At 33.0% G+C, this 16,491-nt stretch overlaps 1 pseudogene; it reads right to left on the bottom strand.

Moving 5' to 3' along the window:
• Positions 1–6,043: 6,043 nt before the first annotated feature.
• LOC107871640 overlaps positions 6,044–16,491 on the bottom strand; it is a 69,400-nt pseudogene continuing 58,952 nt past the window's right edge.

Here is a 16,491-nt window from a genome sequence, read left to right as displayed (position 1 = left end):
TACTGCATAATATAACATAATAAATGCGGAAAACTGGTGGAAACTTACCGTAAGGTTCAAAATATCTAAAATATTCAAAATTGAAAACTAAATACTAATACATCTGTCTGAAAAGCCTCTAGCTATTTGAACTGTGGAGTTGATGGGATATGTCCCCAACTAACTCCGTCTACTGAAAATAAACCGAATCAAATGAAATACTGAAATAAGAAGCATCCTCGAATGATGAGGACTCACTACTACGTCTATTGCTGCTGACTGAGTCTAGACTAATAAGGGTGCTTTGGGGCTCGTGCTTCTGAACCTATGATGTAAAGTAAAACACCATAGCGCAAATGCATTAGTACGTGGGAATGTACTGAGTATGCAAGATGAGGTAAGGCTAAATGCAAGGTCATATGCATGAACATAACTTAATAGAATGACATGAGAGTACTGAATGAGGACATATGCATAAATTCACAAACCAAAACTTAAATCGTAGTAACATAGATACAAACTCTAGAATACTGAATAACTATATCTACTCATATTAATGACTGAGTTCTGAACTTGCTACTGTCAACTGACTAAATCTGAGATCAAACCTCTCTAACGGATGATCTCTGAATCTTCTATTTAATAGAAAATATGGAATGATTTTGAGATCAGGCCTATCTAATGGGTGATCTCTGGATCTATTTGTACTGATACTTATTAACTTTATGAGATACCAGGCTTATCTAGTGGGTGGTCTATGAATCTATGAAACTATCTAAGTTTTTTATTGAGATGGGTGACTGTATCTGACAGTTTTGATTACTGAGTTCAACTCTGACAACTGATACTGAAACTGCAACTTTGGGAGTTTTCACTTAATCGACATGCCCCAAATCTGAACTGGTAGGGTCCAACCTATGACCCTAGCTAGAAGGGTGTCAATATCATGCCACGGGTAAATACCTTTTTTATGGCCAAGCCTCTCTAATGGGTGACCCTGAACAGGAAGTCAAGCCTAAGGCAATATAATAGTCAAGTCAAGCCTTAATCTTACGGGTGACTCCTGGTCCTGCACTGGCTACGTAGTTCTGGAGTACAGGGATTTCTACTAATGACTCTGCCTCTCTAAAGGAGAAGCCATCAACCTTATACTTTCTGGGTGCTAGTTCCTATTCCCAACTGAAAGACTCTAAACTGAGTCTTAACTGAAGTTAAACCGAGCTAAATCTGTTATTATTCATATTTCTTGACTGATCTGACTGAGTTCACTTGGTTCAGTTAACTGACGAAATACTTATGAATTCTACTTTCTGTCTAAATGTGACTGAGTTCTGTAACTTACTAAGCTTTACTGAAATCTGAACTGAATATTGAGCTTGATTAGACTAGATACTGATACTGGATTGGACTAGTACTAATATTTCTGAATTTCCTAAATGTTCTGCCACTGACTGAATTCTACGGATCATAGCACGACTAAGATTATCTTGAGACTAACTCGGCTCTAGACAAGCAGCTAAGTTTTTGGGTATAAATACCCCAGGATTCGATAGCATAAATAAATAAATAAATAAATAAGATAGGACCACACTTGAATATCATGACAATGGACTTTCCTTCACAACAGAATCAACACGATATCTCGTCAATCACTTGAATGTCGTAAACATGTAAATGTATAGGGTATGCACACTAATATCTCATAGTTTCAATAAGTAATACACATGGATAAGAATGCACGCAACTTATCATAATACATTCACTAAGGCATTTCAACAAATGCTTGGCATGCACTAGTTATCACATAATTGGGGATTTCATGCTTAACATACTAAAAAGGCACTATTCTCTTTACTTAAGCATTCTATCAAACATATAGGGAGCATGCTTTGGTTATAAAGAAGATCCTATACTTATTTATCATGGATACATTCATGAATTAACACTCATCAACAACATGAACTTCAACTTCTATTTACAAAAATCATGACAATCTCATAAATATATAAATCTTGAATTTAGAAAAGGATTCTTGAACTTCTTGGGTGAAAGGAACTCAAGAATCAACATCCGCATACCTGAAAATCTAGATTCTTGATGTTCTTGAAGACTCTTGGAAGGATTCTTGAGATTGCTTTTGAAACTTGGGGGCTAGGGTTTTCTATCTTTGAGAGAAAGTATTTTGTTCTTGATGAAATAATGAAAATAGATGAGCAACTTTGGCTATTGGGGGTTTAAATCCTATGTATAGACTGATTGGGGCTCTTAGGGAAATTACAAAATGGTCCCTAAAATTTAAATAATGGAACCAGAATGAAATCCTAAATTTACATGTTGGCGCGACGCACCATAATCGCGCCAGTTTACTGGAAAGTGGACAATTGGGAAACTGCCTGATGGCGTGATGCGGTGGAAATTGCGTTGCCACCCTGGTTATGAACTTGAACGACACCGCAACATGGTGAAATCGTGGAGGCTCACTGAAATTTAACAATTGCCATTTTAGCTGGCTCTGTGACGCGCTAAAGTGTCAAGTGGCACACTGTCTCACTAAAATGGCTCTAACTGTTCGCCCGAGTGTTGGATTTGAGCGAATTTGGTATCGAATGAAATCTTATTCAATTCTCTACATGACAAAAGGTCGATATTAGGAAAATTCTACATGTTTTAAAATATTTCTCACTTGGCAAATCACTTCAAAAATCTTTTAGGGCCAGATTTAGACTTCACTTGTTACGCTTTAGGGCTCAGACTGCAAGAGGACTTTGCGGGGTCTTGCAATGTTTCAACTAAATACAATTCATATCCCTCTCTTACTTATTAATTATTCCAAATTACAATTCATAGTCTCTCTCACGTATTTTCTCTCTTTTTCTATTTTCTATTATTCTCTTTTTTTCCCTCTTTTTGTTGTTTTCTCTTTCTATTTTTTTTCTTTTCACTTTTCCTCCTCTTTTTTCCCCTTTTTTGTATTTTTTTATATATTTTATATTACTCTCCTTTTTTTTTTTTATATATTTTTTCTCCTTCTTCTTTTCCTTTTTTTTTCTTTTCATTTTTTCTCATTCTTTTCATTTATGCAAACTAGAAAACACAAATACAAGAGTGAACTATAAAATAGAAATACAAATGCAAATTATAACATACAAATACAAGTGCAAACTATAAAATACAAATATAAATGTGAATTATAACATACAATACAAATGTGAACTATCATTTGTAAATTTTAATTATTGACAAGGAACGATTGATTTTCTTTCTTTGAATACTTGTTTGCATTTATTGATATGAGTTATATTTATTGATACAAATAAATACAATTCAAATTTTTATATAAATACAATAGATACAAATACATATTTTATTTGTATTTGTAAAATCATTTGTTTCATTTTGTATTTATATCTAGTGATATTTTTTCGTTTACAAATATGAAAGATAATTTTGATATACAAATACAAAACGGTACATTTATATCAAATGATACATTACATACTTATATATTTTAGAATCAAGAAAATACAATTAATGCATTTACTTGTTTGTATACAAATAAAAATAATAAATTATATATAGTCAAGGCTAAATACAATATGCAATAAGTTTACAAATACAAATACTAAATAATTCTTTAAAAATAAAAAGGTGGCGACGAAAATAGATTACAAATACAAGTATAATCCAAATATAATATAAATATAATCCAATATAATATGTAGTCAATCATAAAATACAAATACAGAACAGTTCTTTAAAATACATGCGCGAATTATGTAAAATATAAATGATGGTGCAAACTAACAAATACAAATACAAGTGTGAACTATAAAATACAAATATAAATGTGAACTATAAAATACAAATATAAATGTGAACTATAAAATATAAATACAAGCGCAAACTTTAAAATACAAATACAGTTGTATCAATGAATACAAAAATATAAATGACGGTGTGACTACAAATGCAATAAATAATTATGGTATTTACATTATCACCCATGACTTGTCATATTTTTCAAAAATACAAAAAAATATAAAATAGAACCAAAAAAATGATAAAGAAAATAAGTACAAAAAAGAAACCAAAAAACAAAAAACAAAAAAGAAAAGAAAAGAAGAAAGAGAAATAGAAGCTTGAGATTAGAAAGAGAAAAAAGTCAAAAAAAAAAAAAAAGAAAGAAGTGAAAAAAATAAAAATAAGAAAAAATAGAAAAAAAAGGTAGAAAAAATGGGAAAAATACGAAAAAATATAAAAAAATAAAAATAAATAAATAATGGTAGTGTTTTTGGAGAGACTAAATATGTAGTATATTTATGTATTTTATGAATACAGACCACTGAGTAAAAATGAATACAAAAACTGAGAATCGAATACAACGACTATAAATGGTAATGATGTAAAATGTGGCTATGGAAGGGGGATTTAGAGCAAAGTATCGCTATTTATGAAAGATCCCATATTTTTAATATGTTTTTAGATATTTTAAATTGTTAACTATTGTAATTTATAATAATAATTTTCAAATAATATATGTTACTCTCCTTATCCAAACTTTTGTGGCATTGATAGTCAATTATATTTTGAACATAATTTAACTTTTTATTTATTCTATTTATAATACTTTTTCGCCCATTCCAATTTTAAGTGGCACCGATGTAATTTCGAGAGTCAACTAAATATTTTATATATTTTTAAAAAATTTTAAATTATTAATTATTGTGATTTATAGTGTTTTTACATATTTCTTTGAAATATATAATAAATTAATTTTTTTCTTTAGATATTTTAAATTTCTATCAATTGTAGTTTATTACTTTGTAGCAAAAAGATCGGAAGAACCAACAACTTCATGAATATTTCAGTATTGATGAAAGCCTTAGAACACGTAGAAGACAGAAATTCAAATTTGTTGCCACTTTCCCAAGGAAAGAATAAAACAATTTGCCAATGTTCTTGCTAATTTGCCATTTCATAACAGAGAAAAAACTAAAGTAATGCATCTCTATATGATATTTGTGAGGATGCATCCTTGATTTTGGTCTTCTACAATTACTCAGAATTCCGTGATGATTCTGTGCAGAAAATATTTTTACCTTGTGGTCTTCCACTTGAATGGGAAGATGATTAAGAGTTGCAATGGATAGCACCCTTCAGACTTGGACCTCTGTCAAGCCAAAACAGTTTATAACGTGTAAGGTTGATAATATGAAAGATTTGTCTTGTATTAATCTGACTAATCTAGCGAAAGTACATTCATGGATACACATGTTGAGTTGTTTTATTATGTCCAAGTGACATGTATTTCAAGTTCAGTAGTTGTTTTTGCTCAAGTGCCAAAGAGGTGTAAGATCGTCGAGTAGCTGCTATATATGTTTCTAGTTGCCCGTTCAACTATTTTAAATAAATTGCTATAGGCATAGCGACTTGTAAGTTACTAGGTGCCCAGCGGCTTACAAGTTGCTTAGTGCCCAGCGGGCAGCAATTTACAACTCCTTTAATTTTTATTTTTGTTTTGCTTTTCTAAAATAACTTGCTTTTTTAGTAGTTTAAGCTTCATCCTCTTTTCATCTTGATTAGATACTTGTTTCTTGTATTAATTGTTTTTAATTGTATCCATACTAATCAAAATGAATGAGGGTAATTAAGAGTGAATTTCTTTTGGGGTGGTAATATTTTGTATGAAATTGATTTTGTAAGATATAGTTAACGGCCGGTAATGGTGCAAGTGTTTTCATTCTCTCTTTAAAATGAGCGATTGCAATGCTTATTAAGGAATAAAATAGGGAAAAGTGATCCTGAAGATGCAGTAGCTATTACTGGATTATATCCCACGTCCTTTTCAACCAATCGTTCTAGATTACTGGACAATAGTAAGTGTTGCAATCACTCATATTTCACCACTGCATTTGTGAGGAAAAAAGATATTAATTCGTCCAATAATAACAACAAAACCCAATACAAAAGGGGTTAAAATAGAATAAACGAAAAACTCGTCTAACACACATGCAATTACATGCATGGAGTTATGAGGAGACACTAGATATTCAAACAACCTATCTTATACAATTAACACAATTATTAGGAGAACGATGGCTGCGAGAGTTGAAGCTCCTACCCAAGGACAACTAAAATAATTGTGTATCAAATTTGCCTTCATTCTGTTCCATGGTCTTTCACAATGTTCAATTATTTTTCTGTATCCTTGTTTGTCATAAAAGCCGGCTGAAGTGCTGACCCCTTTTCCAATTTTGTTAAAGAATCTAGTCACTTCTTTGTTCTCTCCTAACCCGTCAATTATGATTCCTTTTTGGCGAAGCAAATTCACATCGTTGTCTGACTCAATAAGCTGATCCATGAAAGTAGCATAATCACTTAAATATCTATGATGCATATTAGATTGTTGCTCAAAAGCAATGAGATTTCTCAGATTTGACTCAATACTATCAAATACTCTAAGACAAAGGATTTTCAACAGTCCATTCTCGTACTTTATATCAAATAAACTTGTATCCCCAATATCATCTTCGTCATATGATCTATATATATTTTCGAAGCTTTTGAAGCTGCGCTTAGCTTCAGAAAGCTGTGTTGCATTTGGTATGACTGTTAGAGTGGGTAAAAGTCCCACATTGGTTGGGGAATGGACTGGTGGTTTGCTTATATGGACTTGGGGAATCCTCCCCTCTTGAGCTAGCTTTTGAGGTTGAGTTAGGCTCAAGGTCCATTCTTGACATGGTATCAAAGCCTTCTCTTGGTTGTCTTGCTTCATAGAGTTCATTTGTGGTTTCTTTCAAAATTTATTTTGAAAATTTCAATTTTTGTTGATTGTTCCTCGACATTTAAAACCTAGGACTTTGATCTTGGTCATTTTGGTTGTTCTTTCTGAGTTAGTGTTTCTAGTTTTCATAATTGTGAGTTCATATCAGTTTGAATCATTCAGTGTTCGTTTCACTGGAAAGAATTTTTCTTCATAGGAGTTTCAGTTTCAGTTATTTGTCACCAGAAAAGAACTATGGGTCCATATAGATGGAGCCAATCCTGCTCCTACTGATCCTACAAAGTTAGGTGAATGGAAGATTAAATATGCTCGGATGATGACATGGCTTTTAGGGTCAATTGACCCTCTTATTGTTTCTAATCTCAGGCCTTACAAGATAGCTAACGCCATGTGGGATTATTTACAAAAGGTTTACAACCAAGATAATAGTGCCCGATGCTTTCACTTAGAGTATGAAATTGCTAAATACTCTCAAGGAGGTCTTTCTATTCAGGATTATTATTCTAGATTTCTGAACTTATGGGCTGAATTTACAGATATTGTTTATGCCAAAATAACTTCCGAATCTCTCTCTGTAATTCCGCAAGTTCATGAGTAAAGCAAGCGAGATTAATTTTTGATGAAGTTACGCTCTGAGTTTGAGAGTGTTCGCTCTAACTTAATGAATCGTGACTCGTCTCGTCTCCCTCCCTGAATGTTTGTTTTAGGGAATTGCTTCGTGAAGAGCAGCGTTATGTCACACAAAATGCTTTCAGAAGAGGAAATGATGTCGCTGTTGCATTTGCTGCTCAAGGTAAAGGTATGAATAGGGATATGAATAGAACTCAATGCTACAATTGCAAGCAATATGGTCATATTGCTAGAAATTGTGGTAAGAAGTTCTGTAATTATTGTAAACAACAAGGACACATTATCAAAGAGTGTCCCACACGCCCCCAGAATCGTAAGGTAAATAATTTTCATGCAGCAATAAATGGTTCCACTCTTGAGAACTCATCTTCAGGACCTTCAGGATAAGTTCTTACTCCTGAAATGGTACAACAAATGATCGTATCAGCCTTTTCAACATTGGGATTACAAGGTATTGATGTTAAATCTAATTTTTGGATTGTTGATTCTAGTGTTTCTAATCATATGACCAACTCAATAAGCATTCTAAAAATGTTCATAAGTATCAAGGTTCATCATAAATGCAAGTTGCTAATGGTAGCAATTTACCCATTACCAAGGTTGGCGATATTGCTCCAACTTTCAAGAATGCTTTTGTTTCACCGAAGATCTCAACTAGTCTTATTTCAGTTGGACAATTGGTTGATGACAATTGTGATGCAATTTTTTCTCGTAATGGTTGTCTTGTGTAGAATCAGGTGTCGGGAACGATAATCGCGAAGGAGCCTAAAGTTGGAAGATTGTTTCCTATACAATTTTCCATTCCTCCTATTATATCTTTTGGTTGTACTTCTATGGATAATAAGATTGAGCTTTGACATAAGCGTCTAGGAAATCCAAATTCTATTGTGTTGTCTCATTTATCAAATTCTGGTTTATTAGGAAGTAAAAATCAATTTTCCCCTGCTTCATTTGATTGTTCTACTTGTAAATTAAGCAAACGTAAAATTCTTCCTTTTCCTAATTTGGGTAGTCGTGCTACAAAGTGCTTTGATGTTGTTCATAGTGATGTTTGGGGTATTTCACCAACTGTTTCTCATTCTCATTTCAAGTACTTTGTGATATTCATAGATGATTATAGTCGATTTACATGGGTGTATTTTCTTCGTACCAAATCTGAAGTATTTTCCATGTTCAAAATATTTTTAGCTTACATTGAGACTCAATTTTCTACTTGTATCAAATTATTAAGATCTGAGTCTGGTGGAGAATATATGTCAAATGAATTCAAAAAAAATTTCTTGACAAAGGAATTGTCTTACAACGCTCTTGTCTATATACACCACAACAAAATGGGGACGCTGAGTGTAAAAATCATCATCTTTTAGATGTCACTCGTACTTTATTGATTGAGTCCTCTGTCCCATCAAAATATTGGGTTGAAGCTTTGTCTACTGCTGTCTATTTAATTAACAGGCTGCCATCTAAAGTGTTAAATCTTGAGTCTCCATATTTTTATCTTTATCACAAAAATCCAAGCTTTGATAATTTTCATACATTTGGTTGTATTTATTTTGTGCTTCTTCCTCCTTCTCAGCGTAATAAACTTTTTTTCAGTCTACTAAATGTGTTTTTATGGGTTATAATACTTCACAGAAAGGTTTTCTCTGTTATGATCCATGTTCTAATAAATTTCATGTTTCTAGAAATGTTGTTTTCTTTGAGAATCAGTATTTTTTTCCTACTCATATTGAGTCATCTCCTGCTCCTCCTCTTCTTCTTCTTCTTCTCCTCCTCCTCCTCCTCCTTCTTCTTCTTCTAAGAGTTTCAAACTCGGATTTGTGTACGAATTCTTCAAGGCCTGCTCCTCTTGAGCCCACTCGATGATCTACGAGAGTATCTCTTACTCCTAATTGGTATGGATTTTCATCTACTTTATGCACCATTTCTTTTCCAACTTGTTACTCACAAGCTTCTAAGCATGAATGTTGGCAGAAGGCAATAGAGGAAGAACTTTTGGCTCTCAAAGAAAATAACACATGGGATATTGTTTCATGTCCTTCAAATGTCCGTCCAATTGGATGTAAAAGTCCCACATTGGTTGGAGAATGGACTGGTGGTTTGCTTATATGGACTTGGGCAATCCTCCCCTCTTGAACTAGATTTTGAGGTTGAGTTAGACTCAAGGTCCATTCTTGACAATGACGACCTTATTCATCTTATTGCCCTTCTTCTTCTTCTTCTCTTTTGACCAAATTATTTGCAAACGATTGCAACATAAGATTCTCCAGGAATATGTTGCATTTGTGTTAGTATCCCCCGGCCATGACATGTGTATTAGATGAAGTAAATGTTTGATTTATCCTGCATTAGCTTTATTACATATTTCTAGGAGTTCTGGAGGAGTCATTAATAGGAAAGCAACATTTCACCATCATTGCAAATGGTAATTCATCATCTTTCGTTGTCATGTGATGAAGCTTGTTGGGGACAAAGAAGGGAAGTTGATTTTCTAGTAAAATCAAGTCTCAAGTCACTTGATCAAATATGTAACCAACACTAGTATCGATAATTTTTCTTCTTCTTGAGGATACTTTTTATGTAGCTCTCGAATAAACTCAACCACAAAACAACCATAAAGCAAATAACATTTGCAAGAATTGATCAGTGTGACTCATGTCTTTCTTGAGGTCTTCTATATCATCATAACATTTTAGTGCTTCCTCCTTCAATTCCTCCAATTCATTATATTGATGCAACTTTCCAGATCAAGCCCCTCTTGTCGTTTAAGAAACCTTTGTAGGTATAATACTTTGTACTTTTCTATTGGACGAAGTTTAGGATTTTTCCTATGGTAAAGACCAATAGAGACCATCTTTGGTGTATAAGCACCTGGATTTGATTCACGCAGCCCCACATTTACTTTGAATATCGTACACGATTTAATAGACGAGTTATCCAATTTCCCTTGGTTGTGACCCTGATGAATCTTGTCCATTTGTTTCATTTATCCCACTTAAATGATCCACTTCCCTCCCTTCTTCTATCTGTATGTAATGGAAAAGATCTAGAGTTACATTTTAAAACGTTTATTTTGTTTGTTCTTTTAATACCTCATTATTTTGTTTACATATGTAATCAAATCGGACGGTAGTGTTATGGGATAAAAAATGTCCGACATAGTGAAAATGTACTCCAGCTGTTTTAATTTATTCGTCTCATTTTTCTTTTTAGTCAGTTTAAAAGACGTTACTTTTTTGGGTAACTATTTAATTTTAACTTTCCACATGACATGTTTAAGATCATAAAATTTAAAAATATTTTGGTACATTATATATATATATATATATATATATATATATCACAAGATTGAAAAGTTTTCTTCCCTTTCTTAAACTCCAAGTCAAGTCAAAATCATACAAACAAATTGCTAAAAAGGGAATATGTTTTATAAAGGAGGATAAATATATAGACAGATACACAAATTTGGTCTTAACTTTAGGGGCTTATGAGAGTAGAGGGGATGTGGATAGTACATGGGAAACGATCCCTAGTTGCATTAGAGAGACTGCTAGAGAGGTGTTGGGTGTCTCAAGAGGCCGCTCAGACAAGCATCGGGGGGACTGATGGTGGGATGAAGGAGTTAAAAGAAATGTGGAGACTAAGAAAGTGGCTTATGCAAAGTTGGTTAAGAGCAAGGATGACAAAGAGAAACATACGAAGACAGAGGATATAAGTCAGCTAGGAGAGAGGCTAAGTTAGAGGTAGCAGCGGCTAAGGCAACACCTTTCGAGAGCTTGTATGCAACGTTAGAGAAGAAAAACAGGGACAAAAAGTTTTATTGGCTTGCCAAGGACAGGAATCACTTCAGTTTTATGCTAGATCGCTCGAGTACTGAGGTCATTCACCTAGTGAGGAAATTATTAGAGCTGTTTGGGGAGAGAGAAGTACTTGCACATGGTGTTTATTAATCTAGAGAAGCCATATGACAAAGTCCCAGAGAGATTCTGTGGAGCTTCTTGGAGGCTAGAGCGGTGCCCGTAGTGTATACTAGGTCAATTCAGGACATGTATGTCGATTTTCCCATGTGAGGACAGCAAGCGGAGATTCAGAGCTATTTTGTCTTGGTGATGAATGTTCTAACGTGACTGATCAAGAAGAGGTGCCTTGGTGTATGTTATTTGCTAATGATGTTGTACTGATTGATGAGACTTGAAGAGGAGTTAATAATAAGTTAGAGGTTTGGATACAAACTCTTGAGTCTATAAGGTTTAGATTGAGCAGGACGAAGATAGAGTACTTGGAATATAAATTTAGTTATTTGTCTCATGAGGCTGACATGGTAGTGAAGTTGGATTCCCAGATCATTCAGAATAAGAAAAGTTTCAAGTATCTTGGGTTTATAATTCAGGAAAATAGTGAGATTGACAAGGATGTCACGCACCATATTGGTGCAGGGTGGTTGAAATGAAGGCTCGCTTCGGGAGTCTTGTGCAATAAGAAGGTGTCTCCTAAACTTAAAGGTAAGTTCTACAAAATGGCAGTCCGGACGACTATATTGTATGAAGTAGAGTGTTATCCAGTTAAGAACTCTCATATCCAAAAATTGAAAGTGGTGGAAATGATGATGTTGTGATGGATAGTGGACTCACTAGGAGAGATAGGATTAGAAATAAGATTATCGAGAGAAGGTGGGAGTTCCTTCGGTGGAGGACAAGATGTGGGAAGAGAGGATGCGATGGATCGGGCATGTGATGAGGAGGTTTATGAATGCTCTAGTATGGAGGTATGAGAGACTAGATATGAATGATTTTAGGTGGGGTAGAGGTAGGCCAAAAAAATATTGAAGGAAAGTGATTAGGCATAATTTGGAGCAGTTACAACTTACGGAGGACATGAACCTTTCTAGGAAGGTGTGGAGGACTTGGATTAGGATAGATGGTTAGCGGGTAGGAGTTTTATAGTGATAGTAGGGATGAGTGCTTGGTTTGTTTTGCATCTAGAGTTTCTTGTTCGTGGTGTTTCAGTGATGTATATGATTTTGAATAAATAATTTATAGTATTACCTTGTGAGTGTCTTGTTTCCTTTATTATCTAGCAGTGTGTTATAATTTTTTGTATGCTTTTATATTTTTTTTGTTTGTTATACTGTTATATTTCATGATTGGGGGTCTATCGGAAACAACCTCTCTACTTTATTTGAGATAGTAATATGGACGGCGTATATTTTACCCTCCCAAACCTTACTTTGTGGAATATACTAATAAATTACTATTGTTATAAGTATATTTTTATATTTAAAATAGAAAAGCCTTCTTGGCCTTCCACCCACCATTTTCTTCTTATTCCCTAATTTGCTTCTATGCAATCTCTTTCTTGTCAATGAAACTGATTGATTTATAATCAATATCTATTGTTTCTTGTATTCTTTAAGTCTTTTAAAATGAAAGAGGTATTAAATGAAAGAGTTTGAGAAGAAAATCATGTGAGTTTAATTCAAAATAGATAGTATTATACCTTGTAAGAAAATTTTTAGACTGACTGAACCCAATATAATTGTCAAAAAAAAGTGGGCTGGTAAAACAAAAAACTAAAATTAATTACTTTTATAGTTGAGAGAGAGAGAGTAGAGAGACCTCATCTTTTTCAGTTGAAAGAAGCAGTGGAATTTCAGTGGAGTATGACATCCCTCTTTCTTCAACTCTAATTCCTACAATAAGATATATTCTTTTAAATTTCAATTCATAGATGTAGGTATTATTGTTATAAAACTTAGTATAGATATTTAAATGAAAAAAATCAGCAAATTTAAAGGGTTAGCATATGTATTCAATCCTCTTTTTCTAATATCATCCCAAATTAATGGCAGTTTGAGGAAGCATATTTAGACACTTCTTTACAAAAGAAACAAATTTGATCTATAAAGAATAGGAAGGATACACATAACAATTTAATTAATGGAAATCACATAACCTCTTTTATTCACTGAGTATGTTGTTATTATAATTACTATCATTCGTCTCACAATATTTATGTATGCTTTTTTTATGTAGCATTAACTTGTAGTCACAATATGAATTCATAATTTAAATTATGAACTTCTTTTGAAGTACGAACAACAACAAAAAAAACTCGGCTGAATATCATTTGACCACCATTTTCATGTCAAGTGAGTGAAAATATGCATTTAAACATCATGATTGTCAAAAATACGTCCAATAGGCACATTTTTAACATAATTCAAGTATTCAATAGGTATAAACCTTAGTATACGTATTTAAATGAAAAATTTGAACAAATTTAAAGGGTCAACATATGTATTTGGCCCTTTTATTTTTATATCATCCCAAATTAATAGCAGTTTTGAGGAGTATTAGACATTTCTTTGCAAAAAGGAGAAAAAAAAAAGAGAACTCCTTAAGAAAAATTGAAACATGTACTATCATACGAATGTGATAAAGTGATAATTTCAAATCCTTATAATTTTTATATTCTTCTTAAAAGTTACTCGAGAAACTAACAACACAAATCATTTCAACAAGGTGGATATCATATAAAACTCCCTTCGTTTCATTTTGTTTGATCCTTTTTGACTTGAGAAAATATTAATTAGAAGGTTATTTTACAAATTTCACTCTACTAATAATGTCTCGAAACTCTAATTTTTAACTATTACTTTCTTCTTTAGTCATTTAATACTGAGGATAATATTAAAAAAAAAGTAATAAGAAACTTTTGATTTGTGAAATTGGATAGCTAATTTAAATCAAACGTATTTAGAAAGAAGATAAAAAAAAATAGAATGGAGATAAAGTGGTGGTTTGTACACCATTTCCAAAACAAAACAAAACTAATTAACGATGAGTAACCAACAACAAAGGGCTCATTTTTTCATTGATTTGAAGGTTGTGAGTTTAAGTGTTGAAAATAAATTTATTTTTATAATAAATGTCCACCTCCTAAAATGAGGCTTCCTATCACAAATTTAACTAACTAGATTCTAATATAAATATTGAACACTAACAATGACTAAAACTCTCTAAGACTAAAATAAAATGATTATCCATTTGAGTGATACCCTTTAACTTAAGGTATAAGGCAATATAGTTAATGAATAGGGTTTTCTAGCATAGAACTAGAGATGCAGAAAATTACCTATTTGGTTTGACTGTTTCTTCTTTTGTGCTTATTCAACTCTGTATCTAGAAAAAATTGAAGGAAAGGTGTCTTTTAAGTCTTGAATGAAGGATTGGTGACATTGATCAATTTAAAGGGTCAAACATTATTAGAAAACTTGATTAAGTTAATTGTGGACTTGATTAATATTTTCAAAACTTTCAAATCTTTTTAAAAATACAAATTAACCCAACCCACACCCCTCTTCAATCCATATCAACCAGTCTCTCTCCTCTCTCTCTCGATCGACACCTTCTTTCAACTCTCTCCCAACCAACAGTTCTGCAAATTTCTCCTTTCAATCCTTGGTGACTTTAACATCTGACAATAAATAGTTGGGCTTCGAGTTCCTTTCCGACTTCAACCTTTAATCGACGTGACAGCCTTACTCTCTAGCCACAACAAATTGAATTCTTCAACCTTCAATCGACGTAACAACCTTGCTCTCTGGCCACAACAACTTCAAATTCATCATCGTTCCTTTTCTTCTTTCATAGGTACAAATTTATAGCCTTTTTAGTTTTGAAGAAAATAAGGAATTTGAGACAAATTCTCTTGTAGTATTGGTTAATAATTTTAATATTTGTTGCTTTAATTTAAAATGTGATCTGAACAAATCCATAATTTCTGGTATTTATTCTATAATACCCCGTATGTTTCTAAGCTAGGAAATGAACCATTGTTCCTATGTATGAAACCTCCTATCCTGTGATTCATATTTGAGTATCTGACTTACAATAAGTATCCTAGTGATAAGATAGCTTATGATGTGTTAAGCACGTTCATATAAGTCACTAAGAGTAAGGCAATCTAAGAGCTTTTGAATCCATCAAGTTTTAGTATTTGATTTTGCAAGAGTAATATTTAAACAAGAATAACTTGATTTATATATGGTATTTTGGTAGATTTAAACCATAAAATTATAGAGAATCGAAGTAGATTTCCAACGATACGAATTTTATCAAAATCCAACACCCGAGCAAGAAGTTATGGCTTTGCAAAGTGGAGTGCGTCGCCTAACAAATCACATAAGGCTACTAGGATGGGTATGCCATAGGTTGTGCGACGCACACCCTAAAGTGTTCCATAAGGTGTGCGACACATACCTTAGCTTGTTCCATAAGATGTGCGGCACACACCCTAACTTACGCGTAAGGTGTGCGCACATACTTAGGATTCCAGTGATGAAACACTTCGTTTTTGAGTTATTTTGAAGGAAACTAAGTATTTTTACACTCCTTACACGTCCCTAAATTTAACCTTATGGAATTTACAGCTCCTAATCACATTACAACCCTATTAACATGTTAAGTTCATTATCCAAGAGCACAATAGGAGAAAAACAACTAGGGTTGCACCATCAAGATTGAAGGTCCAATCTTTCAACAATTTCATAACCATTAAGGTATACGTAGTGTTCATCCATGGATTTCTTTCATCCATGGAGTCCAAGAATCATATTTTAAATATTATTTTTTGATTATCTTGTTGTGATATGAACATGTACATGTTGATGATTTGTTCTTTAAGTTTTAAGATGATATCTAAAGGTGTTTTCATGAAGTATATGTGTTTGTTAGTTGAAACCCATGAATTTCGGGTAGTTTAATATGGTGAGACTCATGAACAAACCTAAGCCAAAAGAATGCATGCAAAGTGTCTGATAAAATTCCTAGGATGATAGGATTCATGTCCCATGATCTAATAGTGCTTAAATGACAAGTCCATGCTCTATGCTTTATGATTCCACATGAATTCCACGTTATTGATATGTGTTGTTGTTGTGACATGGAATGAGCACGGTATTGAAGCTATGCAAGTATATACATGTTGTATGCATTTTCTTTCTGTGTATAAGATGTTGAGAACTTTGCTTAGTGTGACATCCCCTACTTATGATATTGTAAATCGTGGACTCTACTCTTATGATCAAGTCAGTTATG

The sequence above is a fragment of the Capsicum annuum genome, chromosome 5 (assembly GCF_002878395.1).
Source record: "Capsicum annuum cultivar UCD-10X-F1 chromosome 5, UCD10Xv1.1, whole genome shotgun sequence".
Taxonomy (NCBI): domain Eukaryota; kingdom Viridiplantae; phylum Streptophyta; class Magnoliopsida; order Solanales; family Solanaceae; genus Capsicum; species Capsicum annuum.
This window is presented reverse-complemented; position numbering and strand designations above follow the sequence as displayed.